At 43.7% G+C, this 25,464-nt stretch overlaps 1 protein-coding gene and 1 long non-coding RNA gene across 7 annotated transcripts in view; one reads left to right on the forward strand and one right to left on the reverse strand.

The window, feature by feature from the left end:
* The window catches only part of LRP1B (LDL receptor related protein 1B), a 1,129,178-nt gene that overhangs the window by 271,867 nt on the left and 831,847 nt on the right, over nucleotides 1–25,464 (forward strand). The window lies entirely within an intron of this gene.
* On the reverse strand, nucleotides 12,485–24,955 carry LOC143828666 (uncharacterized). Its single transcript, XR_013227816.1, has 3 exons — nucleotides 24,821–24,955; nucleotides 23,896–24,064; nucleotides 12,485–13,312 (listed from the first exon to the last, which is right to left on the reverse strand). It is a non-coding gene; the product is annotated as an uncharacterized LOC143828666 (long non-coding RNA).

The raw sequence follows: 25,464 nt of genomic DNA on the forward strand, positions 1-25,464 counted from the left end.
GCATATGGCAGGAAAGGCCTCAGCTGGCTAACCAGTCAAAGCCGGCTGGTAAAAAGGGCTCTCAGCTACAGCTGTAGTCTGCTTTATCCAGCCTGTGTCAAAGACCCCTAGACTACAGATTTGTAATACCAAGGGTAGTTTAACCCATCTAGAATAGGTGAGACCTTATGTCCCAATCATCAGTAGCACTTCTATCATGTTTGGATTCAGCTTCACTTTATTATACATCAAAACAGGGCTTACTTCTGGACGTACTGTTAAAGTTACATTGAAATCAGTGGAACAGAATTTCCAGCTGTTAGAACTGGGAGGGGGAGGGGGAGAGATGTATTTTGGGGCAGAAATTGGGGACAATAGGGTTGCAACAATCCCCCCTGTTGAACTTGTTTCTGAGTAAATATGTATAGTTGCAAGCTAGCATAGTTTACTATGCAGTTTTTCCAGTGAAGTTATGCCAGTCTTTTAAGCAACTGAAGGTGCAATTATTGACCAACAGTAAACATTACCAACTTGATGACAAATTGATAAATTTGCCAGAAGGTTCATTATTTAATTAAATGAGAGAACTGTGTGTTTTGCCAAGAGGCAAGAGGTTCTTTTCCTCTGAGGGATTTGGATGCACTCAAGTGGTGAAGGAAAACAGACAGTTTTATTGAAACCTTTCTGGTAATGTACAGAAAATAAATCAGCAAGTCAAATCAACAAGTCATTAAAATAGAGACTATATTGTTCCGCCCTTTCAGCTCAGCAGAAACTTAAACAATGACAGCGGGTGGACTCCTACAATTGGATGGTATTCCCTGCACTGTTCTGTGGTCCAGCTTGAGTCAAGGTTCAACAATAGGGCAGTTGCTAGGAATATTTATTTTAGGGTTACATGATTTTTAACTGAGCACATGTGTATGCGGTTTCTCCACAACTGACCCTGAAAGGGGGTAATGTAGCGCAAGGCCAACTGTGAAGTGATGAGAGGATAGCAAAGGCCCAGTACAAATAATCCCATCATTCTAATATTAGATACATCATTTTCACACTCCCAAACTACAGTAACAAGAGATAATTAAAAAGTAGGGCTGGACCACTGGGTAGAGTGGTATAAATACCACTCTGAGGCACCTGGTGTGCTTGCTGAACCATGGGGAAGTGATCTCTTCCCACCTCCCCCCTCCCTGGCTGGAACACTTCCACGCAGCCCGGCCACGGGACAGTGGCCGGGCTGGGAAGGTCCATTTCAAAGCCCGTTCTTATGAACGGTGTGTTCTCCAGGCCTTTGGGAAGAGAGGCCCCGGGTGTACTCTCCAGGCCTTTGGGAAGAGAGGCATTGGGTGTACTCTATAGACCTTTTGGAAGAGAGGCCCTGGGTGTGCTTGCAAGGCCTTAGGGAAGAGAGGCCCTGGGTGTGCTTTCCAGGCCTTTGGGAAGCGCTCCCCCCCTCATGGCCAGGCCTCTTACCTGGGGCCCTGCAAGTGGAGCGTGGGAGGCACAGACATGCCTGGTTCTAACAGTCAGGCACGTCTGCGAGGCAAGGCGTGAGGGCTTGGTTAGGGAGGGCGGGAGCTATAGGGGCAGGGCCAATCAGGGTGCAGCTGGCCGCACCCTGATTGGCTCTATTCCAACTCGGACAGGGAGGGCGGGAGGTACAATATATATATAGCAAGCACAAAAACGAATCTTGAGTCCCTGTAACCTCTTCTGGTGTGGTCCACAGGGCCTCTTGGATACAGATGGAGAAACTGATTTTCTACTAACTCCTTGAATTACAGTGGTCTTCCACAAATGTCAGGATAAACTGGAAATGATCACTGAGTGCTTATTGAGTCAGAATCATCTTTAAACCGCTCCTGTGGAGCGGTCTAAATAAAGAGCTAAGCCCTAAAGGGGAGGAGATAGGGCGGGCCCTGTCTGGGATAAAAACTCGGAGGGGCGAATCAGGAGCTGCGAAGTGGCTCCTGATTCGCCCCTCCAAGTAGCACTCAAGGGCCATTGGCTACTTGGTCTGTCCTCCGAGGAGCGCTCCGGCGAGTCACCCATCCAGCGATGTGGCCGTCCTCGCTTCTGCGCTGCCCCTATGGTGAGTCCTCGCCCCCCAGGGAGAGGTCTGCCTGCCAATGATAAACCCCGCTGCCTCCATGCCGCCCACGACCTCTCAGAGCGCCTGCCGCCGCACTATTCTCCTCGCTGGCGACCTCACCTTCCCTGCGGATGGCCCTGCCTGTGCGATCACAGCACCACCGCCTCCATGACACGCGAGGCCTCTGCCACCGCCCACCGCCGCCCCCGTATCCCCAACGCCGACCACGCACGCCGTGTCCACGCCGTGCCCGTATTCTTTCCCCCCACCCTGTCACACTCCGACATTGCCCGCTGCCCTTTCCTGCCTGTACGGCCCCCCTACGCTGGAAAAGCCCATTTTTATAAATGGGCTTTTCTGCTAGTCTAGTATATAACTGCAATTTCTTTTGCCACATAATGATACCCATTCAGATAAAATAAGCCCAGAATTAAATGGTGAATGTAGTCCACATGTTTGGTAAAGATTCCATATTTTCTCCAATTCCAGATTCACCATCTCTTTAATGAGTAAGCGTAATAAGATCTATTTGTATATGGTCATAGGCCATCCATTACAAAATGACAATGTAAATAACAAATTTGAAGATATATTTGATAAGATAAAAACACTTCAAAATAATGTACACATAAATAAGCAGCAGAAATGCTGTCTGAAGTGATGTCCATGAGGTTGGGAGTTTGATACCAGCAGTCGGATCAAGCTTGACTCACCCTTCTATCCTTCCGAGGTTGGTAAAATGAGTACCCAGCTTACTGGGGGGTAAAACGGTAATGACTGGGGAAGGCACTGGCAAGGCCACCCTGTATTGAGTCTGCCATGAAAACATTGGAGGGCGTCACCCCAAGGGTCAGACATGACTCGGTGCTTGCACACCTTAACCTTTACCGTACAAAAGACTAAAATTAAGTATTTGCTTTTATGACAACTTTGTTCCTTAACTTCCTTACTGCCATAGTATATAATGACATTTTGTATGTTACACAGAATCAGATAAGAGATTATTTTCTCAGTAACTGAATAGGACACAAAACCAGATATCTCAGAAAGAAATTTGGCCCTAGGTTGTGTATAGAGTGGACACTGCCCACTTTCCCTTCCCACCCTTTTCAGGACAGTGCAGTTTATATGCTAACTATCCTTCCTTCACTCTCTGCTCTTGCCTTTTGCCTCTGTCCATCATCATGTCTCAATATAACACATATCATTTTTGTTGTAATAATTTCATTAGACAGTTTAGGATTTAGGCCTAGGGAACCAAAGGTCATTGAGCATGAGCAGTAAAAATTAAGTTACTCACATATTATTAATTGCAAAAGCCCCACCCCTCAGTTAGTCTGGTCTGCAGCAGGAGAGAGAAGGCCCAGAGCTCATCTGAGGGGAATCTGCTTCTGATGGATGGTTTTCAGCTTCAGCTGAAGCAATGGGTCCAAACAGACAATATGATATGTGCCCACCCTTGGCAAGGCCTTTTTACAAAAGTGAGCTTGGTTGGTGGACCCCTTTATGGACACTCAGAGTGACACCACTTTCCTCTGTGAGGGGCCCTCTATCAGCAGTCTGCTTCTCCCACTGCAGTTGTGTTCCACAAGGGCCTGCACATCCTTAAACTGACTCTGGCTCTATGGACTCAGCAAATATTTGAACTGGCTCTGGAACACAGTTAATATTATAAAACAGTTTGCATTTTGCAAGTGATTTATAATGGCACAGGAATGGTGTTAGAGGAACAAGATAGGAAGTATACTGAGCTAGTGCTATCAGTACAAGTAGACAGACCACCCAACTGCAGCTTTTATCCTGCTGTCCTGAGTTGGATACAGCATGTGAATCCCTAATAAACCATTCTTATGACCCTATCAAGAAAAAGCACCAAGCTGCGTGTAGAATGGGAAGATCTGTAGCATCAGATGTAGTGTTAAAGAGCACACATTTGCAATGCATTAAAATCGACAAAGCTACCATCTCCTCACATAGATCTATAGATTTTAAAATACACCTGATAGCAAATGTTAAACTTTTCCAAAAGTGCTGATAATGCTATTGCAACTCTGTGTGTGGCTGAATTAAGCTCCCTTTTTTTTCAAGGCACTACCTGACCAAGTCCAATGTGAATTAAGTGTAAACTCTTGAATATATCCCCCAATTCCCAGTAATACATAGTGGTTTCTACAACAGGCAGAGCTTCTTCAGCAAACATGTCAACATGAAAAAGATTTCATCAATAGGAAAGTTTGATAACCACGGAGCTAAAACATTATTTTATCTGGTCTGGAATTGAGTATAAATAAAAAAGACCTTTCCCCAAGAGGGGAAGAACAGCTGATTTTTGTTTTCTAATCCGGTCTTTTCCTCCAAATTGAATCCTGCTCTGTATTGTTGCCAACAAGGGCTGCCAGATCAGGTTGGGAAACACCTGGAGATTTGGGGGGGGGGGGACTGAAGCCTGGGTTTGGCAGGCTTGGTGAGGACTGGGACCTCAGCTGTATATAATGCTATGAGTCCACCATTCAAAACAGCCATTTTCTCTAGGGGAGCAATTCTAGCTAGCCTCCTCATAGTGTACCCTGGAGAATGCTAAAAAGCTGGAATTTTTGGCTGCCAGACTCTTAGACTCTCCTGGCTACCCTACACACATGAAAACAATCAATCAAATAGTCCTTCTCAAAAGTACTTGACAAAGGGTATAGGAGATGGCATCCAAATCTGCCAAGTGAATATTGGGGGTATAAGCAAGTCTAAATGCAAATTCTTGTCACAAATCCTGCTGGCCAATAAAATATATTAGGCTCTTGTTCAAGAAACTCATCTTGAAAATGAAGATCAAACCCACCACTGAGCAAAAATTGCAGGACATGATGTAGGATGCCCTTTATATTCTCCTCAATTATGCACATTGCAGATCTTGCATATTCCAAAAATATAATAATGAGAAATATCAGCAGATGTATTAAACCCACTCTGACCTCTTGGCTACCTACATTGTGCCCCATTGCCTCCTCACATCCCTGAAGGCAAGATGCTCTTCTTCATGAATATAGGAAGATCACTGAAAACAGAGAGCTGCCTATTCAGAAAAACATGACTGACACAAGCCTGATATCCATAACCTGATAAAGGACAATGAGAGCCCCACAGGATTTGACTTGCCATGTAAAATATAGAAGATGACTAACAGAACACGAACAAGCTTTGGTAGTTGTGCAGAATGGGGCAAAATGCCAGATCCCAAATGTGATTGTGGTGTAGCCCACCAAACCATTTTCCATCTGTCACAGGAATCTGAGCATCATGCTTTCCAGGGAGATGTGCTAGAGCTCTCCAGAACTGCAATTGAAACCAATCAACAGAGAATAATTAAGAGCGCAAACAAAGGTGTGTGTGTGTTATTAGCATGCAGATTTAAATATTGTGATTTGAAGGAGAAAGTCTGAGAAAGGAAAGCAGTGCAGAGGGCAGGAACAGAATGAGAACCGATCAGGATTTAAAGAGATACTGCTTGAAATCTAAACTGCGAGTGCAGACAGGACCCATGACAGGAGACAGTCCTTTATTCTAACATGGCCCTATCATCATGGCATTATTGAGATGTTTGTATAGTTCTGTCACTTCTGGTGTACCTAAATGTGGTATATGATAGAAAAGAAGGTCATGGAAGCATTTTCAACCTCATTGCTCTTTGGATGGTCTTTCTTTTAACTAATAACTATTGACTATGACTAGCAGTCCTAGTAGCAGCCCTAATAGCCCAGACTAGCTTGAGTTTGTCTAAGCCTAAGAAGCTTAGCAGGGTTGGCACATGGATGGGAGACCATGAAGGAAGACAGGACTGCTAAGCAGCAGAAGGCACCTCTACTGATTTCTTGCCTTGAAAACCTCATGAGGTGAAAGTTCATGGGGTGACCATGAGTCAGTTGGGTCTTGACAGCACACTTTACCTTTAGCAGTGCTACATGTCGGTTTTCATTTGCTCCTCAGTAATATACACTTATTTTTCAGCGCTTCTGTGATTCCAGCAACTTTGATAGGACTAACACCATGATTTTAGAGACACTTGTGAGGATAATTGCTTAGCTACAATATTTTTTTTCTTTGTAATTATATCATTACCATAAAATGACAGTAAATAGCTGGACCAGCTGCAGCAAGGACATCACTGTCAGTTCTAATTCTCGCCTGCATTTGAGGAGACCTTTATAACATGTTTTCACTTAATAGTTCTATTAAAAATATGTTTGGAGGGGGGGAGAGAAAAAATATTTTGCATAGGGAAAAAAACTTGAATTAAAGAAATCAATTAACGCAGGGATAAAGGGGGGGGGGAATGATGAGCCAATTCATTCTGAATGGATTCTCTTTTGCTATAGTTCACATATTTTGAAGAAGCAAAAGCCTGAAAGAAGCCACATCTGTTTAGAAAAGTAGAATTAAGCCTCATGTTCATCAGTGGGGCTTACTCCCAGAAAAGTATCCTTAGGATTGCGCCTCTGTCTTGTAACTTTAATTTTGCATATTGTATTGCATGTATTTCCCTCCAAAAAGATATGTGCTATGATTTAGAGCTCAATTTTCTAAATTAATCTGGGCTCACCTAAAAAGAAGTTGTATGCTTTGTTTTTTCGGGGGGGGGGCAATGGCAAACAAGAAAAATCCCTTCAGGTTGCTAAGAATGGGCAACATAGTACACTGGTAGGTCAAGGCAGCTTTCAGTAGGTTTTGACTGCCACTTTCACATTTGTTGACAGTCATGGTATGAAATTAGATCACCGAAGAAACCAGTACATAACTGCTTAAACACAAGGATGCGAAATAGAAAAGTCCTTGAAATCATGTTTTTTTCTTTCCCCCACCTCTTTTTCCTTTTGTCACATCTGGTCTGATGAAGAGTCCTGGAGAGTTGGAAAGTTGCACAGTGGTTTGTGTCATTTTGGTTGGTCCTAATAAAAACGATTAAGTGGACAGTGATTTGGTTTGATTTAATTTTGGTTTTGGACTAGCATAGAAGCAAACTACTTTGGGGGAGTGCGAAAGGCCAACATATGAAAAGATGTTTCCATTTGCCAGAATGATTAAGACAATTGGCAACCAGTTTCTACCTTTGGCTGGGTAGAATGATAATAATGTTCTTTAAAGCCCTTAACAGCAGCTTAATAAGCACATTCCAGACTGTGATGAGCAGAGAATCTACCATGCTATTTATGTTTTGTTTACTTTGCAAAGTGATAGCATATGGGAAATTTGATTTTGGGGGTCTCAGACTCTCTGAGCAGATGGAGGTTGGAAGCACTTTGAAGACAGCACTCCAATTACCTAGAGAGTCTGAAGGAAGAATGAGTGAAGCCTTAGAAAAGGCAGCTATACAACTTTGAGTTTGACATATTTGGGGAACTTCACATGAAAGTCAATGAATAATAAGGGATTAGATGGGAAATTCTAGAACCTATTATGTGCAAATTCAAGCAAAGCTATTGTCAATGTGAACTTATTTTACATGAACATTAGCATTTATTGTGGGTTCCAGTAGGTTCATTTACATTTTTGGGAATAGATATTTTCTAGAGAAGGACTTAATTTCCTCCCCCACACACACATTTTTCTAAAAAGCCGTATCGACCTTCTCCTCCTAATTTATATTCATCCTGCTGAGAACATTAATGATACCTTTGACCTCAAACAGAGGATGTGATCAAACAAGCTTTACCCCTTTAGCCTCATTTTGGGTTTAAATGCACATATTCAAATGCCAGCTGTCTCATTAGAACACTGTTTTTTTTAGTAAACTCACTAGTTACCACTTGAATTTCAAAGTGCTTTCTTACACTCACCATTTTTCTACATAGAACGAACTTCTGAAATCTGTTAGAAGGACAGAAGGTAAATGTATGGCATAACAAATGATCTGAGTTATTTTTATTTTTCTTGATTAAGTTTTATCTAAATTCATGGGAAAGCAGTATACTTCTAATTATGGCAGTTCTCCGTAAAATGAATTATTTTGGACTGTAGAAATAATTATCCTACTCGTGGGGCATGCAACTCAGGGATGCTAACTGAAGTTAGGGAATGCGTGAAAGGATGAACATCTAAATAAGGGTCTAAGCAACTGCGTTTTAGCATTAAAAAGACTTTGGGGACTTTGCAGGTATCATGCCTCGTTTGATCCACTGATACAACACAGAGGACTGTTATTAATAATTAGACTGAACAGGTAATCTACAGCTCAACCTCCAGTGGACTTAATAGGATATAACTCTGTTAAGCCCTGCACTACAAGGTTTTTTTTTTTTTTTAAATATCTTCTGTGAAGACCATCTTCTTTTACACTATGGTAGCACTATGTAGATATGGTAGCAGATGGCGGGTAACAAATCAAATAAAGCAAATCAAATGAAATCAAACATGGAACAGAAGAACTTTTAAGACCAGTTATATCAATAGAATCTTTTAAAAACTAGGTTACAATATCAGCTGTAGCATGGAGAACATTAAAAAGTAAACTTTTACTTTCAACCAAAGTGTAACTATTATAGCACAAACAATTTTAATTGAAGACTTCAATCCACAAAATGTATATCTATATATAATTTTAAAAAATGTATCAGAGAAAGAACACATAACATGCCATAGTCGTATTAGGGTCACAAGAAACAGCAGCTATTTCTTTCCATTCTGTATTTGTTTTGATTGAAATGACAATGAGAGATTTTAGTATATATCATTAGATTAAAAGTCTGTATGACCATCTGTAATTCTGAAAAACATTAATGTGTGTGGGAGAAGCATCTATAGGTCCTTCATTTTTTTCTTTGCCATCAAGTTGAAGCCAACTTACAGTGACTCGGTAGAGTTTTCAAGTTAAGAGACACGCAGAGGTAGTTTATCACTGCCTGCCTCTGCATAACATTCCTTTGTGGTCTCCCATCCAAATACTAACCTGGGTTGATCCAGTTTCGCTTCTGAGATCTGATGAGATCAGGCTAGGCTGAGTTATTCAGGTCAGCTCCCCCCACCCCCATTCCTCTCATAAATGCACACAGCATGAAATCTGCTTCTACTAAGGAGTGGAGTAATCCAACCACCTGGGCGAAGCCAAAGATCATTGATGAGGTGAAAACATCCATGTGTTTCAACAATCCAACATGGGAAGAATACTCATTCATATACTGAGAGCCGGTATGGTGTAGTTAAGAGCAGCAGATTCTAACATAGAGAGACAGGTTTGATTGCCCTCCACTCCACATGGCGCCAGTTGGGTGACCTTGGGCTAGGTCCCTGATAGTCCTGATAGTGCTCCTCTCTCAGAGCTGTCCTGTCAGAGCTCTCTCAGCCTCACATATCTCACATGGTGTCTGTTGTGAGGGGAGGAAGGGAAGGCGATTATAAGCTTTGAGACTCCTTTGAGTAGTAAAAAGTGGAGCATAAAAACAAACTCTTCTTCTTCCACACCTTGCCTCACGTACACATTGCATTGTGGGAAAACAACTCCTAAAATGTATTCTTTGTGTGGGGATGTGGGAGGAAGAGACAAAGAGAGAAGTGAAGGGAGCTCCGATCATTATCTCTTTGATGTTTGAGTACTCCAATACAGCTTAAAATGGTTGTGGTATTTGATGTGGTACAGTTATTGAATAATCATCTCATATGTTCACTCTGATCATCTAGAGCAGCAGTTCTTAACCTGGGAATTGTGACCACCAGGGAGGGGGTCGATCAACCCTTTCAGGGGGTCACAGCAGCGGCCTCGGCGACCCAAAGGGGAAGGTTGAGAAGTGCTGATTTACCTGCTTCTACAGTGGTGGCGGCCTTGGCGACCAAAGAGGGTCACAGGGTTGCGTGCATGCTGGCGATCATGGAAGGCTGAGGCGGCCAGTGCCATGGCATGGAAGGGCACCAACGCCACCCTTTGCCTCCGAGCCGGGGCACTGGCCACCTCGGCCTTCCATGATCGCCAGCGCGCCAGAGTGCTCAACCCTACACCCCTCTTTGGGCTGCCACCGCTGCAGCGGGAGTTGCTGTAGCGGGAAGGTTGAGAACCACTGATACGGTTACCAGAACTGTAAACATTATTACAAATGAAGCCACACTATGGACCTGTACAGGGGTATTATATTTTCAGCTGTTTTATATTCAATCCCTTTTGTTGTGTCTGTGTACATGGAAGCTGATCCTGAGATCCAAATCTGTTGTCTGGGATTCACCGACTTAAGGACCAATTGCAGGCCTTTAATGGCCACTCACACATCTTGGCAGGAGCTGCATAAATATACTGAACCCATGGGTTTAATACCTTTCCTAATAATCCCTATGGGTTTCTTTTTTGCTGCTGCAGCACATAAGGCTGACATTTTGATTGAGCTATTCACTACTTTTCCCCTCTCAGTATCCCCTCTCAGAACTTTTCCCCTCTCAGTATCATGCCTGTAGTCATTCAGCTAGTTAAAGAACTTTCTGTAATATGAACCCCATGTCCTAAGGCCTTTTCTTTCTTTCTTGTTTGTTTTTCTGTCCCAAGGAAGGAATTATGTGACCAATGCTTGATTCATACTGCACCAAGCAATGATGCAGCAAAGTGGAATTCATGGTGTTAATGCCAGGGATTAGTTGACCTCAGCCCCCACAGAAGATAAGCAGTCATTTGTGAAGTAGCCAATGAGGGGGTGTGATGATGCCATGTATATTCTTGCCTCACCTCCTGCAGGCAGGTTTATCTGCTGGTTGCTGGTCCATCCATCCTTGCTTTAAGATCACAGGATTAGCCTTTGGGCCCAAGGAGAAATGTTGGTGTTTTCCTCTGATTCACTATTGATAAAACTTTTTTTTGGGGGGGGTGCTTTCTGATGTTGGACAGTAGAGATGGTTAAACAGACCTGCAGGATTTTGAACTATTTAGGGCATAACTAATTTGGCAGAGATAAGATGCACTGGTCATGATAGGTAGCGATGATCAGCAAGTACCCCAAGGAATCAGCAGTGGTGGAGAGTGCATTCAGAACAGTTCATCAATGTCTCTGTGTAGGGATGTGGCTGGGCAACATTTTTCTCAACTAGGGCTGAATCTGCACTTTGTTTATTCCTGTTGAATTCAGATCAATTTGAGTTTGGGTCTTCCTCATTACTTTCCCCCAACTTGAAACAGAAAGTGCTCTGCACCATTCAGGGAGCTAAGAGAGGGGAGGGTGGAGGATTTCTCCTCTTTTGAAAGCTGGTGGAGAAGCAGTACAAGGGCTCTTTCTCTAACGAATTTGGGGGAGGGAGGGAGGGAGCGAGGGAGCGAGCCAAGCAGCCAGCCAGCCAGCCAACAAGCAGCCTCTCAGAGAAGAGGCAAATCTCTGCTGGTTCTGGAGCACAGATTCCAGAGGGAAACAAAGAAAAAAATATATGTTGGGAGGAAAGTTTCGCAACCAGGAAGCATTTGAACTGACACCCTGACCAAGCAGGACTTTTGTACAGTGTTGGAGGCTTGGAAGCATTAGTTTAGGGGAAAGCAGAAAGCTGCACCTTTAGTCATGCGATTTTTAAAATATCGAAGGTTAAAAGCATTCCAGGATATCACGAGGAAAAGATAGGGTCACTCCGGATCAATCATGTTTGTTGCAGAGGGAAAATTTAAATCGCCCAGAATCAAAACGGAAATCGCATTCCGTGTAGACGGCAGGGACTGAATCAACCTGTGACTGCAATAAAAGCTCAGTGCAGACTCCACCCAGGAAATGGCTGTATTGTGCATTGGGGGAAGGGGCTGGGTTTGGACACCGTGTGGCACACTGTGTGCAGGAGATGATGAAGTAGGTCAATGGAAGACACAGGCTGAGTTTGAACTCTTGCTTGATCCATCCAACAAATGTAGCCTTTGCCAATGCTGTTATGTCTTCATGGGCGTGTAATTACTCTGAAATTGTAGTAAGACAAGAAGAGGGAACAAAAAGAATAAGCAGGTAAAATGAAGCAGGGAATGAGGAAAGAAGAAGGGAGAGCCTGCACTCACACCCAGTATACCCAACCCGACTCCAAATAAATCCCACAGTCTTCTTTTTGAAATAACTGAGGGCAGGGTTGATATCAATAATTGCAAATGCTATTGTCACTAAACCCAGTTGCAAAAACATAACACTACTTTTTTCTAGAAATAACATCAAGCTCTTCTGTCTATACATTTGCCTCATATAATGAAGGCTTTTCTTTCTTTCCCTGACTCTCATTATCCTTGAAATTGGTGATAAGACAGTTCTCTCTTCATATATTTCTTAGCCAGTTCTTCCATTTACTTAGACATTTATGTTGCTATTCATAGATTGCTGTCATGCGTATCTGTTCATTATTGCTGGCATTAGTCTGGTTCTGATGTATTTTGACTGGCAGTGGAAATCAAGGAGGGAAAAGGGTATTTTATTAAAGAAGATAAAAGTATAAGCCATAATGAAATGCAGCAAAGAAAAGGTGTCTAGCTTAATGGTAATGCTAGTTCACAGGCTTTCTCGTCCTTCAGCTACCCTTTTCTAGCTTCCACAGTACAGGTGATAAGGATGCAAAGAATTGTTACATTGATTCTTACATTTTACTCCAAAGTAAAATAATCTCGGAACACCCCAGAGCCAAAATACTGTGACCGTCCCGTTCTGTGGAATGGTAGTTGAGATTAAGCCACACTGCACTTCTGTGTCACCAATTTAACAATGGCTTTTGTTTAGGTGTCTGGCCCATTTGTTTTCTGTTTGGCCTTTCATTCAGTCAGCCTCTCGATCAGCTTATTTGGCCACGGACTGCCTTGCAGGAGCCCTGTAGAACCAGAACTGAGAGACATGCAAAGCAGAAACTTGCCCCTAGATTGCTGCTTGTATACATTACAACAAAAACTACCCATTTATTTCTCCCCTCTGTTTCTTGCTTCTTAATTGGCTTCCAATATATAAGAAGTTTTACTTGTACGTTGCCTTGAGCTGGTTTCCTTGAGACATGGCATAAGAATGTTCCGGATAAATACATATCATTTAGCATCTTGTCCCGTAATTGCTAGATTGCTTTTGTAGAGGAATTTTTATTAACTTGACCCTTTTAGAGTTCTCTGAACCTTCAGAAAGCATGTAAGTATTGAGGGTTTTGCAGCTGAACTGTAGGGGTTGTTTTTGGCTGTAACCTGTAGCTCTATTGGCTAGGAAATTCTTCATTCTGCTCATGACTCTGAATCTTGTTCACTGATGTTTCCTTAGTATTAAATGTAAAGACATCGTGCCGTGTTCACTCCTAAAATGAGAAGCAGTTGATGCAACTTATTTTCCAGGATAGAATGTAATCATTTGGAAAAATGCTAAATGCCAAAAATGACAGGCATAAAATAATCACCTAAAATTTAACTGAATTTGAATTTTGAAAGAAAAAAAAAAAAAAAAAAAAAAGGAGGAACAAATTTGGACTCCTTGAATGGAGGTCTTGAATGTTTACAGGTTCTGTATCACTAATGTTGATAAACTTCCCTAAAGCTTTATAAAGTGTAGTACTTACAAACAATCCCCCTTCAAGGATCGCTGCCTTGTTGTGGCAAGGGGGCTTGCGTAGTTCAGTGAAGCTATGAGCTATGCTGTGCAGGGCCACCCAAGACGGACAGGTCATAGCTGAGAGCTCTGACAAAAGGTGATCCACTGGAGAAGGCAATGGCAAACCACTCCAGTATCTTTGCCATGAAAACTCTATGGACAGTTCCAATAGGCATAACGATATGACGCCGGAAGATGAGCCCCTCAGGTCGGAAGGTGTCCAATATGCTACTGGGGATGAGCAGACGGCTAGTACGAGTAGCGCCAGAATGAATGAAGCGGCTGGGCCAAAGCCGAAAGGACGCTCAGTTGTGGAAGTAACTGGTGGCGAAAAGACAGTCTGATGCTGTAAAGATTTTTATTCCATAGGAACCTGGAACGTCAGATCCATGAATCAAGGCAAGCTGGACGTGGTTAAACAAGAAATGAGAAGACTGAACATCGACATTTTAGGAATCAGTGAACTAAAATGGACAGGAATGGGTGAATTTAATTCAGATGACCATCAGGTATACTACTGTGGACAAGAATCTCGCAGAAGAAATGGAGTAGCATTCATAATCAATAAGAGAATAGGAAAAGCAGTCTTGGGATACAATCCCCAAAATGACAGAATGATCTCAGTTCGAATCCAAGGCAAACCATTCAACATCACAGTGATCCAGGTCTACGCCCCAACCACTGCTGCTGAAGAGGATGAAGTTGATCAGTTCTATGAAGCCCTACAACACCTTCTAGAAGCAACGCCCAAAAATGATATGCTTATCATCATGGGGGATTGGAATGCTAAAGTAGGAAGCCAAAAGATAACCGGGATAACAGGCAAGTTTGGCCTTGGAGTACAAAATGAAGCAGGGCACAGGCTGGTAGAATTTTGTCAAGAGAATACAATGGTCATAGCAAACACTCTTTTCCAGCAACCCAAGAGACGACTCTACACATGGACATCACCAGACGGTCAACACAGAAATCAGATTGACTATGTGCTCTGCAGCCAAAGATGGAAAAGTTCTATCCAGTCAATAAAAACAAGACCAGGAGCTGATTGTGGTTCAGATCATGAGCTTCTTGTTGCAAAATTTAGGCTTAAATTGAAGAAAGTAGGGAAAAGCACTAGGCCACTCAGGTATGAACTAAATCATATCCCTGACGAATACACAGTGGAGGTGACAAATAGATTTAAGGAATTAGATCTGATAGACAGAGTGCCTGAAGAACTATGGACGGAGGTTCGCAACATTGTACAAGAGGTAGCAACTAAAACCATCCCAAAGAAAAAGAAATGCAAGAAATCAAAATGGCTGTCTGAGGAAGCTTTACAAATAGCTAAGGAGAGAAGGGAAGTGAAAGGCAAGGGAGAAAGAGAAAGATACACCCAATTGAATGCAGAATTCCAGAGAAAAGCTAGAAGAGATAAGAATGCCTTCTTAAATGAACAGTGCAAACAAATAGAAGAAAACAATAGAATGGGGAGGACCAGAGATCTTTTCAAGAAAATTGGAGATATGAAGAGAACGTTTCATGCAAAGATGGGTATGATAAGGGACCAAAATGGTAGGGACCTCACAGAAGCAGAAGAGATCAAACAAAGGTGGCAAAATTATACAGAAGAACTATACAAGAGCGAGCTTAACATCCCTGATGACCACAATGGGGTAGTTACTGACCTGGAGCCAGACATCCTGGAATGTGAAGTCAAATGGGCCTTAGGAAGTCTGAGCAACAATAAAGCTAGTGGTAGTGACAGCATTCCAGTTGAACTATTCAAAATCTTAAAGGACGATGCAGTAAAAGTGCTACACTCAATATGCCAGCAAATTTGGAAAACTCAACAATGGCCACAGGATTGGAAAAGGTCAGTTTACATTCCAATCCCAAAGAAGGGCAATGCCAAAGAATGTTCAAACTACCGCACCATCGCACTAATTTCTCATGCTAGCAAAGTTATGCTCAAAATCCTACAAGCTAGGCTCCAGCAATATGTGGACCGAGAACTTCCAGAAGTACAGGCAGGATTTCGAAGAGGCAGAGGAACTAGAGATCAAATTGCCAACATACGCTGGATCATGGAGAAAGCTAGGGAGTACCAGAAGAACGTCTACTTCTGCTTCATTGACTATGCTAAAGCCTTTGATTGTGTGGAGCACAACAAATTGTGGCAAGTTCTTAAAGAGATGGGAATACCAGAGCATCTTATTTGTCTCTTGAGAAATTTATATGCAGGTCAAGAAGCAACAGTGAGAACTGAACATGGAATCACTGACTGGTTCAAAATTGAGAAAGGAGTTCGGCAAGGCTGTATACTGTCGCCTTGCCTATTTAACTTGTATGCAGAGCACATCATGAGAAATGCGGGATTAGAGGAGTCACAAATTGGGATCAAGATTGCAGGGAGAAATATCAACAACCTCAGATATGCAGATGATACCACTCTAATGGCAGAAAGTGAAGAGGAACTAAAGAGCCTGTTGATGCGGGTGAAGGAGGAGAGTGCCAAAGTTGGCTTGAAACTCAACATCAAGAAAACAAAGATCATGGCATCCGGCCCTCTCAATTCCTGGCAAATAGAAGGGGAAGAAATGGAGATAGTGACAGATTTTATTTTCCTGGGCTCCAAGATCACTGCAGATGGGGACTGCAGCAAAGAAATTAAAAGACGCTTGCTCCTGGGGAGGAAAGCTATGGCAAATCTAGACAGCATCCTAAAAAGCAGAGACATCACCCTGCCAACAAAAGTGCGTTTAGTCAAGGCTATGGTCTTCCCAGTTGCAATGTATGGCTGCGAAAGTTGGACCATAAGGAAGGCCGAGCGTCAAAGAATTGAGGCTTTTGAACTCTGGTGCTGGAGAAGACTCTTGCGAGTCCCTTGGACTGCAAGGCGAACAAACCAGTCAGTCCTAGAGGAGATCAGCCCTGACTGCTCTTTAGAAGGCCAGATCCTGAAGATGAAACTCAAATATTTTGGCCACCTCATGAGAAGGAAGGACTCCCTGGAGAAGAGCCTAATGCTGGGAGAGATCGAGGGCAAAAGAAGAAGGGGACGACAGAGAATGAGGTGGATGGATGGAGTCACTGAAGCAGTAGGTGCAAACTTAAATGGACTCCGGGGAATGGTAGAGGACAGGAAGGCCTGGAGGATCATTGTCCATGGGGTCGCGATGGGTCGGACACGACTTCGCACATAACAACAACAACAACTTACAAACAATACATAATGGCTAATGAATTGAATAAACATTTATTTACTTCATCTGCAGTCTGCCTTTCAACAATGAGGTTGAAACCATAATGCACAAAACCAAACATGCAAAGAACAATTACATTGAAATAAATGACTTTGTTTAAAAAAATAACCCCCTTCTCAATGTGACTTTCATACTAAGCATAATAAAGGTAAACTCTTTCCTAGATATAGATTATGTATATGTCTGCACTGATACATATGATGGAGGCTTAATTCCTGTCCTTTGAGTTGTTAGGATTGGTGGAAGGTACTTTTTGAACTGCCAGGTCAATCTACACTACTGGTGGGGGATGGGGGACACTTTCATGGAGCTTACTAACATGCTGATGTCACCCAGAAGTGACCTAGGTATATTGGGGGCATTGGGGGGCAACACTCTGGCTTTTGGGGTAAACTCAAATACTTTGGCCCCCTCATGAGAAGGAAGGACTCCCTGGAGAACAGCCTAATGCTGGGAGCGAAAGAAGAAAAGAACGACAGAGAATGAGGTGGCTGGATGGAATCACTGAAGTGGTCGGTGTGAGCTTAAATGGACTCCGGGGAATGGTAGAGGACAAGAAGGCCTGGAGGATCATTATCCATGTGGTTGCGATGGGTTGGACATGACTCTGCATCTAACAACAACTATGGTAGAATTTGCTTCATACCATAGAATTTTGCCCCCATAACAGCATCACCACCCCCATGGCATGCTAACACAACTTGTGGGTGACATCAGCACATTGCAACTGTCATCTGGGTATGAATGAGTTTGGTGGAGAGTTTGGTGGGAGGGTTAAGTGCATCTGGAAAGTGGGGGACCCCCATCCAGATCAGCAGACCTGGCAACTCTATTCTTGTAATAATTAGAGATGTAGGATCCCTCAGTTAATGGGGAGTCCTTCCTTGATCTCAGAGAAAATGATCTTTCTTTGGTAATGTAACCGTGTGGATATCCTGAGTTGAACCATAATAGATTTGAAATGTGTGCCTTCACTTGACTGAAGAAAAGATATGCAGGGGCGCATTCTACATGGCGGCAGCCACATCAAGCCGCCAGCAGTTCATTGTTGCAGAGCTGCATGCTCCACAGCAGTCTGTGTCCACACTGGGGGCACATTTCACAGGACACCTGCTGTTACAATGAAATGTGTACCCTGAGGAAACAAAGCAGTGGCAGATTAGCTCGGCTGTCTGTGTGTGTGTGTGTGTGTGGGGGGGTTATTTTGCAGGCAATCCCACCTTATCCCCTCTGGGCCACCATAGGACAGGGAGGAGCTATGCCTGGAAAGCCCATGGGCCCATCTGGCCCCATGGGCCTGCCGTGGGACAGGCTCTGTTGGCCCCCGCAGTGGACTAAGGGAACTCGGAAGGATATGCCTGGGGCTTCGGGGGCCTGATTTGTGCCAGGCCCAAGAGTGGAGTAGCCGAGCAGCAGCAGCAGTTTGCCCCTCTTCCATATGACTGTCCTCTCAGCCTTTTCTTTCTGTATGGAATCAGCCATGGGGTCTCAAACTGAGATAGTATATCCAATAAGGGTGGTATATAAATTGATGTATAAGTACAGTATTTGCTGGCGTATAAGACTACTTTCCCCCCCTGAAAAACATGCTTCCAAGTGGGGGGGGGGGTGATCCTATACGCCGGGTGCACTTCAGTTGGGATAGACAAAGCTGCCCATAGTGGCCCAAGTACTGTAATGTAATGTAGCAAACTCTATATTTTGAGTGGAAATGTTGGGGGGGGGTCATCTTATACGCCCAGTCGTCTTATACGCCGGCAAATATGGTAAATAAATGAAATGTTAGAATTAAATGCTTCCAGATACTACTGCAGTCTGTTAATACTATCGAAGCTCCAGACACAGAAGCAGAAGGGGTAGACTTTCCTTTAGTTCTGAATTCAGGTATACTTTTAAAAAGTGGTACTCCAAAGAGAAACTTCGAATTCCTTTGCACTCAACCTTCTCTATATGATTGGTAATCCTGCATGTTAATTATCATGCCATTTATTTAATTTTACTCATAAAAGCAAAATTGTTTAATTTTGGAGAGCCAGTTTGGTGTAGTGGTTAGGAGTGCGGACTTCTAATCTGGCATGCCAGGTTCGATTCTGCCCTCCCCCACATGCAACCAGCTGGGTGACCTTGGGCTCCCCACGGCACTGATAAAACTGTTCTGACCGGGCAGTGATATCAGGGCTCTCTCAGCCTCACCTACCTCACAGGGTGTATGTTGTGGGGAGGGGAATGGGAAGGCGACTGTAAGCCACTTTGAGCCTCCTTCGGGGAGGGAAAAGCGGCATATAAGAACCAAATCTTCTTCTTCTTCTTAAAACCACATATGCTTCCACTGCTCAGCAGCCTAGTTTGCTTTATTATATGTGCTTATATGTAAAACATTCCTTAGCTGTTCTACTGAGCCAAGAAAATAGCACACTGGGTCTTCTTGATACTGCAAAACAGGGATCTACCTTGTAGGTAGAAATTCAGGCATTTGACTGAGCCACTAGTGATACGCTCAGAAACTGACCTTGAAAATTATCTGTGTGCACACAAATAAAATAAATAGAGTGCTTGTAACAATCTGTTTCTACTGTTCTGTCCCAGAGGGATAATACATAACTGTCCTTAACGTTATAGAACAATAAGAATTTTCTTCAAAGCTCTGAGACTGCTTTAGAAAGCACACCAGAGGCACTCCTATGCCCTGATTACATCAGTACTATATATAGCTGTTGTCTAAAATAACAATTAATCCCAAGGGATTTCACAACATCTTATTTTGTTGTTTAAAAAAAAAAGTTTTAAAATTTATTTTACTGTTTAACTCATCTAACAAAGGAATAAAAACCGGAAGGCTTTACAAATAATTATGAGGCTGAATATCACATGCTGTGGCAAGGGGAATTTATGCAAAGATCTGTCAGTTGATCAGCCATTCATGTAAGCTATGTACAAGCACACAGCAAAGTAGATTATTATTGTGGAAATTAAGATATCACTTTGTGCTATGATGGACTAATAAGAAAATAATAGCAGATGGAATGGATGGCATAAGATGAATGATTTTTTGAAAACTGTTTACTCACATATTGTTCTCTTATCCATTATCTCAATGTTATGGGTATTTAATATAGCTACAATATACAAAAGATTAATATTATTATTTTCTTAACATAAAACAAACCCTTTAAGCCGTAATGTAATACCTTCAAAACAACAGAAAGATATGAACAATCCCACTAAAAGCAATCTAACTAAACCAATGTCAAAATGATGTCTTGGATTCACCAGAGCATAACTTTATCAGGAAGAATTTCCACCCATGAAGCATGATTTTCTCACCTCCTCCAATGAGGCTGAACGAGGCCGCAGTTGACGTGACAGATAGGGGGGACAGGAAGATGTGACGGCATCTGGCCCAGCGAGCATCATTGCGCTGCCAGGCGCATCATGGTGGCACAGAGGCGGGGGTAGGGCGCTTTGTAAGCACCACGCACAAGAAGATTGCCCTCTCTGCCGCCTGAAGAGCCAGAGGACAGGTTCCTTCCCGCCTGCCCTTTAAAAGAGTTTGTTGTTGCTTTGTCACAGCTGCGGAATAGGGGGCATGAGGTAGAGTATTTTGTTCAGGAACCAGTTTGCATACTGGGCCTTGAGGTGGGGGTCTCAATAGGAGATTGGCTAACACTGAGCGTGGCCTTGCCCAGCTGGGGGGGTCAGGGGCTCAGAGCTAGGAGGTAGGGATGGTTGGATGATGTAGATGCCTAACAACCATGACTGGCCTCCTCTCTGGGGTGGGTTTCAAGGGACAAGGGCTCCTTCCTCCTAGCTGGGAGGAAGGGGGACACAGGGCACCCCTTGAGCCCATGTCAGCAGCTGGACGGCGGTGCAGGGATTACTCTATACCTCGTGGCAGGCCTACCCTTCGTTATGGTTTATTAATAAAACTGTGGCCTTATTCATGCCAAAAGCCGACTTGCATCTTCATTGGCCAATTAGAATTGTGTCAGTCAACTGCTGCAGTCCAAAATGCTGTCCAAATGCAAGATGATTTTGGGATGAAGAAGGAGGTAAAGCACAAGCTCTGCAAACTTTGCACTCTAGAAATGGAAAAGGTTTTGTCCATGAAAACCTTTCAGTGGATCCAAGCCAAATGCATGTTTGCACACACAACCATGCATAAAGGCCTTGCTACAAGAATAAGTTCTTAGCATCCCTTTTCTTGGGATAGAGAAGAAGGTACTGTGTTGATAGAATGAGCTCTGTGTACCACTTCAGACTATGCTACTTTGAATATTAAGGCCACATAAAAACTCCCTACGTATAAGCAATAGCGTACCAGGTAGAAATCAGCCCCTTTGCCTGCTATGTTGGTTTGCTATTTAACATAAGTTGAAATGAAAAACAAAGCAAAATGGATTTTCATTCCCCTGTGTATTTTCTCAGCAAGGGCTGCCATGTCTTCTACTACAGGCTGCCTATTCATAGCCTCCTGGTATGGCAGGGGGGGAGGGGGAGATAAATGTGGGGAAGATCACTATTATTTCAATGGCATTATGTCAATTCTGGCACAAACTCCAAGTGACATCATCACACTGGGTGACTCTCTGGTGTTCAACTGAGACTCTAGTTCTGGTGGAATCCTGAAATGTCACCCTGATGTCAAACAATGTTTCTGAGTTCGTGGCAGAAGTTATATTGTACTGTTGGAGTGACAGTAATTTGTATTTCCCTAGTTCCCATGAGCTCTCCCCTCCAACCGCTAACAGTCACTGTGGAAAGGAAGTATTACTAAGCAGTGACCAAGATGAAAGGGAGTCATGTACTCTTATCAGGAAGTATCTCTTTCAGGCAGCTAAGGCAGGAAGTGGACTATGCAGTATTCTGTTGGTGCCCTTCTTTTGAATGGCCAAAAATATCTTGTCTTGACTGATAGTATTATTGGCCTCCGAATGAATACCTGTTCTGGCCAGTATTGGCCATTTACCAGCAGTGTTCCTACATAGTGTTATGCAAGCCATCAACTGTTTCAGCTTCCACGAACAGATATTGACAAATAAGTACCCTTTTGGGTATTCCATGCTTGTGGTAGTCATTTACTGATAGGCTTCCTACAATCTGAAGTGATGCAGCCCATTTTCCCACCTTCTTTATGTGTGTGACCCCCCTCGTATGCCCTAGACAGTCCTCAAAGGCTGTGTAACAGAGTATAGCATACAACAGAGGTATATTAGCAAGTGGTTAATAAAGCTAGATATGAAGAAGACTGAATAACACACTTAAGGCATAGACCCAGGTTTTAAAGGATCTATACTCCCCCTTCCTTCTGATTCCTGTCTTTATTTTAACAACACAATAATCAGTTGTCTTTTCAGAAAAAGGGTTAAGCAGCTTTAGTTGAGAATTAAATATTGCAAAAATGTTGCCATTTTTTTGCTGTCAAGTGGGGTCTCCTCTCTCTTTAGAATCATTACACAGAATCACACCCATGGCTACAGAACTGAGAGGCTCTTTCACCTGTTGAGAGAGAGCAGGAGTGGTTTTATCTGAGGCTCACTAATGACTGGGATAATGACTTGGTGTAATTTGATTAGCCTGCTGTTCCCTGCTTCTCTGTGCATCAGCCTGAGCCCTGACAACTCAGTCCATCTTCTAACTCCCTGCTCACAACATTTTCCCATAGAAAAATCACGACCTCTCGCTGGCTAGAAATGCTCAGAATTTAAAATCACCCCAGTGGACCCACTGTGATACCTGGTGGGCAAAACTGCAAATTATCCAACACAATGTATCACTTTGATTATGATGCACATTAGGCTTCAAAGCCCGCTCATAAGAGTGGGCTTTGAAAGGGGGGGCTGCAGCAGCAGACCTCCCGGGGCTCCCCCCTTGCCCGGCCGCCCCCCTCGCCTCTGACTCCCCGGCGGCCCTGCGGGTTTTTTGTCAGTCCGGGGGCCGGCATCTTAGGTTGAGCTGAGCGGGGTGGGGGTGGGGAGAAGGCTGACAGGGAGCTCGGGCGGCTGAGCAGCGCCATGGGCCATTTTCCCCGCACAGGCACCCCCTACCTTGGCCCAGACACATTTACTATGGAGGAAAAGGCTGGGAGCTTCACAGCAAGCACGGCATGGAGCCAAGTGCGCAGGCACAGTCCTGAAGGTAGGTCTTACAGAGGCCAATGGTCCCGGGTGGGCGGTGCAAAGCGCCTCCCAACTGTTTCAAAGTGGAGGCAGACGGTCGATGGACCAATCGGAAGGCGCCAAGGCACTACCCGCCTTTCGATTGGCCCCTGTTTCGTATCCCTGACTCGGCCCACCCCCCCCCCCCTTAGCAAATTATTTATACCACTCCTCAAGCGGTTTACAAATGAAACTAACCACACAGCCAATGTGACCTGAGGCTAGTTATAAATAGCTACAAAGCTATTTCCCTGGCCCTGACCTGGTGGAATGAGCTCATGGGAGAGCGAGGGCCCTGACAGAGCTCTCAAATTTCCACAGGGCCTGCAAGACAGAGCTCTTCCTCCAGGCCTTTGGTTGTTAAGATCTGAGCTCCCTCTTAACCCCTCACCCCCCCCCCCCAACTGTGGTGGGGGTTTAGCCAACAATAACTTGGATTGTTTTATGTTTTATATGTAAGGGGTTTTATGGTAAGTTTTCATGTTGTTTTGATTTTGTAATTTGTTATCCACCATGAGTTGGTCAATGGGAGGAGCAGGATAGAAATTACATTATAAAAATAAATAAATAAATAAAGGAGGTATTTCAACCAGAGACAACGCTCTTCATTATTTGTTACCTTGTAACAAAGTAGGTGGAAGAGAATAAATGGGAAATAAGGCTTTTTCAAGTATCCTAGTCCTGGCTGGGAAGGAATTTACATTAGTGATGAACTAGCCCTGAATAAAGCTTTGTTGGTCTTAAAGGTGCTACTGGACTCTGATTCTATTGTGCTACTTCAGAACAACACGGCTGGTCATTTGAATCTAGCCTCTCCTCAGTAATTTATTTTTATTTTCAAATGTCCTTGCATCAGCGTAATTTTGAGTTGTCAGCAACCACCACAATCTTACCAAAACAGACAGGCAACCTCCTCCATTTCTCTTGTAAATTCCTTCTCACTCCCAGCTTTGTCACACAACCGGCATTGGTGATAGTGGAAAGTGCGACCAAGTCTCTGCTGGTGTCCCTCAGTGGTCTTCCATCCACATACCAGAGCTGGTCCTGCTTGGCTTCTGAAATCTTATAAGATTGGGCTGTTCAGGTCAGAGCAAAGAGATCTCAGTAGTCCATATTCCCAGCCAGCATTCCTACTAGAGATTATTGGATTGTAACTTTTCTCTTTCCCAGCTGGGTTTACAAATTAGGAAGCACTACACATCTCATAAAGCCAAACCAGCAATGATAGGTAAAAGTAAGGGAGAAGAGAGGCTCTAAAACAGGCCACTTTCATGTCTTATGAGCCCTCCCCACAGCTGTTTACCTGGTCCCTTTGTTATTTGGGAAGGGAAGACTTCCCTGGAGGGCTGCCTAGTGCCTGTGAAGCAAAGGTCAGCTTCATTTTGTTTATGTTAAAAAATTCTTCATAATTCTTATCCTGGTGATTTCAAAAATCAGTCATTTAATATGCAGTAATAAACAAGTATCCAAAGAGTTTTGGTCCCAACTGAATAGCCTGAGCTCATTAGAATTTGAGAGCTAAGCCAAGTCAGCTGCAGTTGCTGCTTGAATGGGAGACCACCAAGGCAATGACAAACCACCTCTGCTCATCTCATGCCTTGAAACACCCCCCTCCTCAAAAAAAAAGGTCACAGTAAGTTGGCTACAAGTTGATGGCACTTAATTATAGCTAACATTCAATGGCATTAGAATGGAAGTCAGTGGCCCAAGGCTTTATGAAGCAGTAAAAAAAGGAATAGGAATGGTTTTATATCCCTCTTTTCACTACCCAAAGGAGTCTCAAAGTGGCCTTCCCTTCCTCTCCCCACAACAGACAACCTGTGAGGTAGACGAGGCTCAGAGAACTCGGTTAGAGCTTGTGGCAAAATGAGTCTTGGAGGTGGATTTGAGTTCTGAAATGGCTGTCCTGAGCCTGCATTTTAAAATGGCTTCTAAGGGATGGAAAAGCTGTAATTGCCTACACTTCCCATGAGACCCAGGGAAGGGAGAAGGTCACATTGCCCAATGGGAATGGAGGAGTCAGGCTCCACCAGGGGGATTGTGGGTATTTAGGCTCCAGACCTCCTGGGAAGGGGCAGTCTTTTCAGGATTTCTAAGGCAGAGGTTCCTGCTTGCATGGGCTGAGCAGCAGGGCCTGGATGGCTGGCAGGCAAGTATCCAAGGGAGTCTCTCCCCCTTTTCAGCAAGGAGGGTAGGGACATAGGGGTGCATTTTGTCATCCATTTAAGTTCAGGCCCGGAGTTTGTTTAAGTGCTGTGGCTTGTTTCATATGGTGTGCTGGAGGGAGTGGAAATGTCCCAATCTAATTGTTAATAGTTTAATAAGCCTGAGTTTTGGGCATAGCCAAGTGACTGGTGCTCTGGACCACCTAGTCTTCCCTGCTTGGGTAATACTAGTGCATTGGGAGGGCCCAGGGGAGGAAAACCAGGCAAAACTTGGTGGTTGCCAGCTCTCCAGGTGGG

This window comes from Paroedura picta, chromosome 2 (assembly GCF_049243985.1).
Source record: "Paroedura picta isolate Pp20150507F chromosome 2, Ppicta_v3.0, whole genome shotgun sequence".
NCBI classification, from domain to species: domain Eukaryota; kingdom Metazoa; phylum Chordata; class Lepidosauria; order Squamata; family Gekkonidae; genus Paroedura; species Paroedura picta.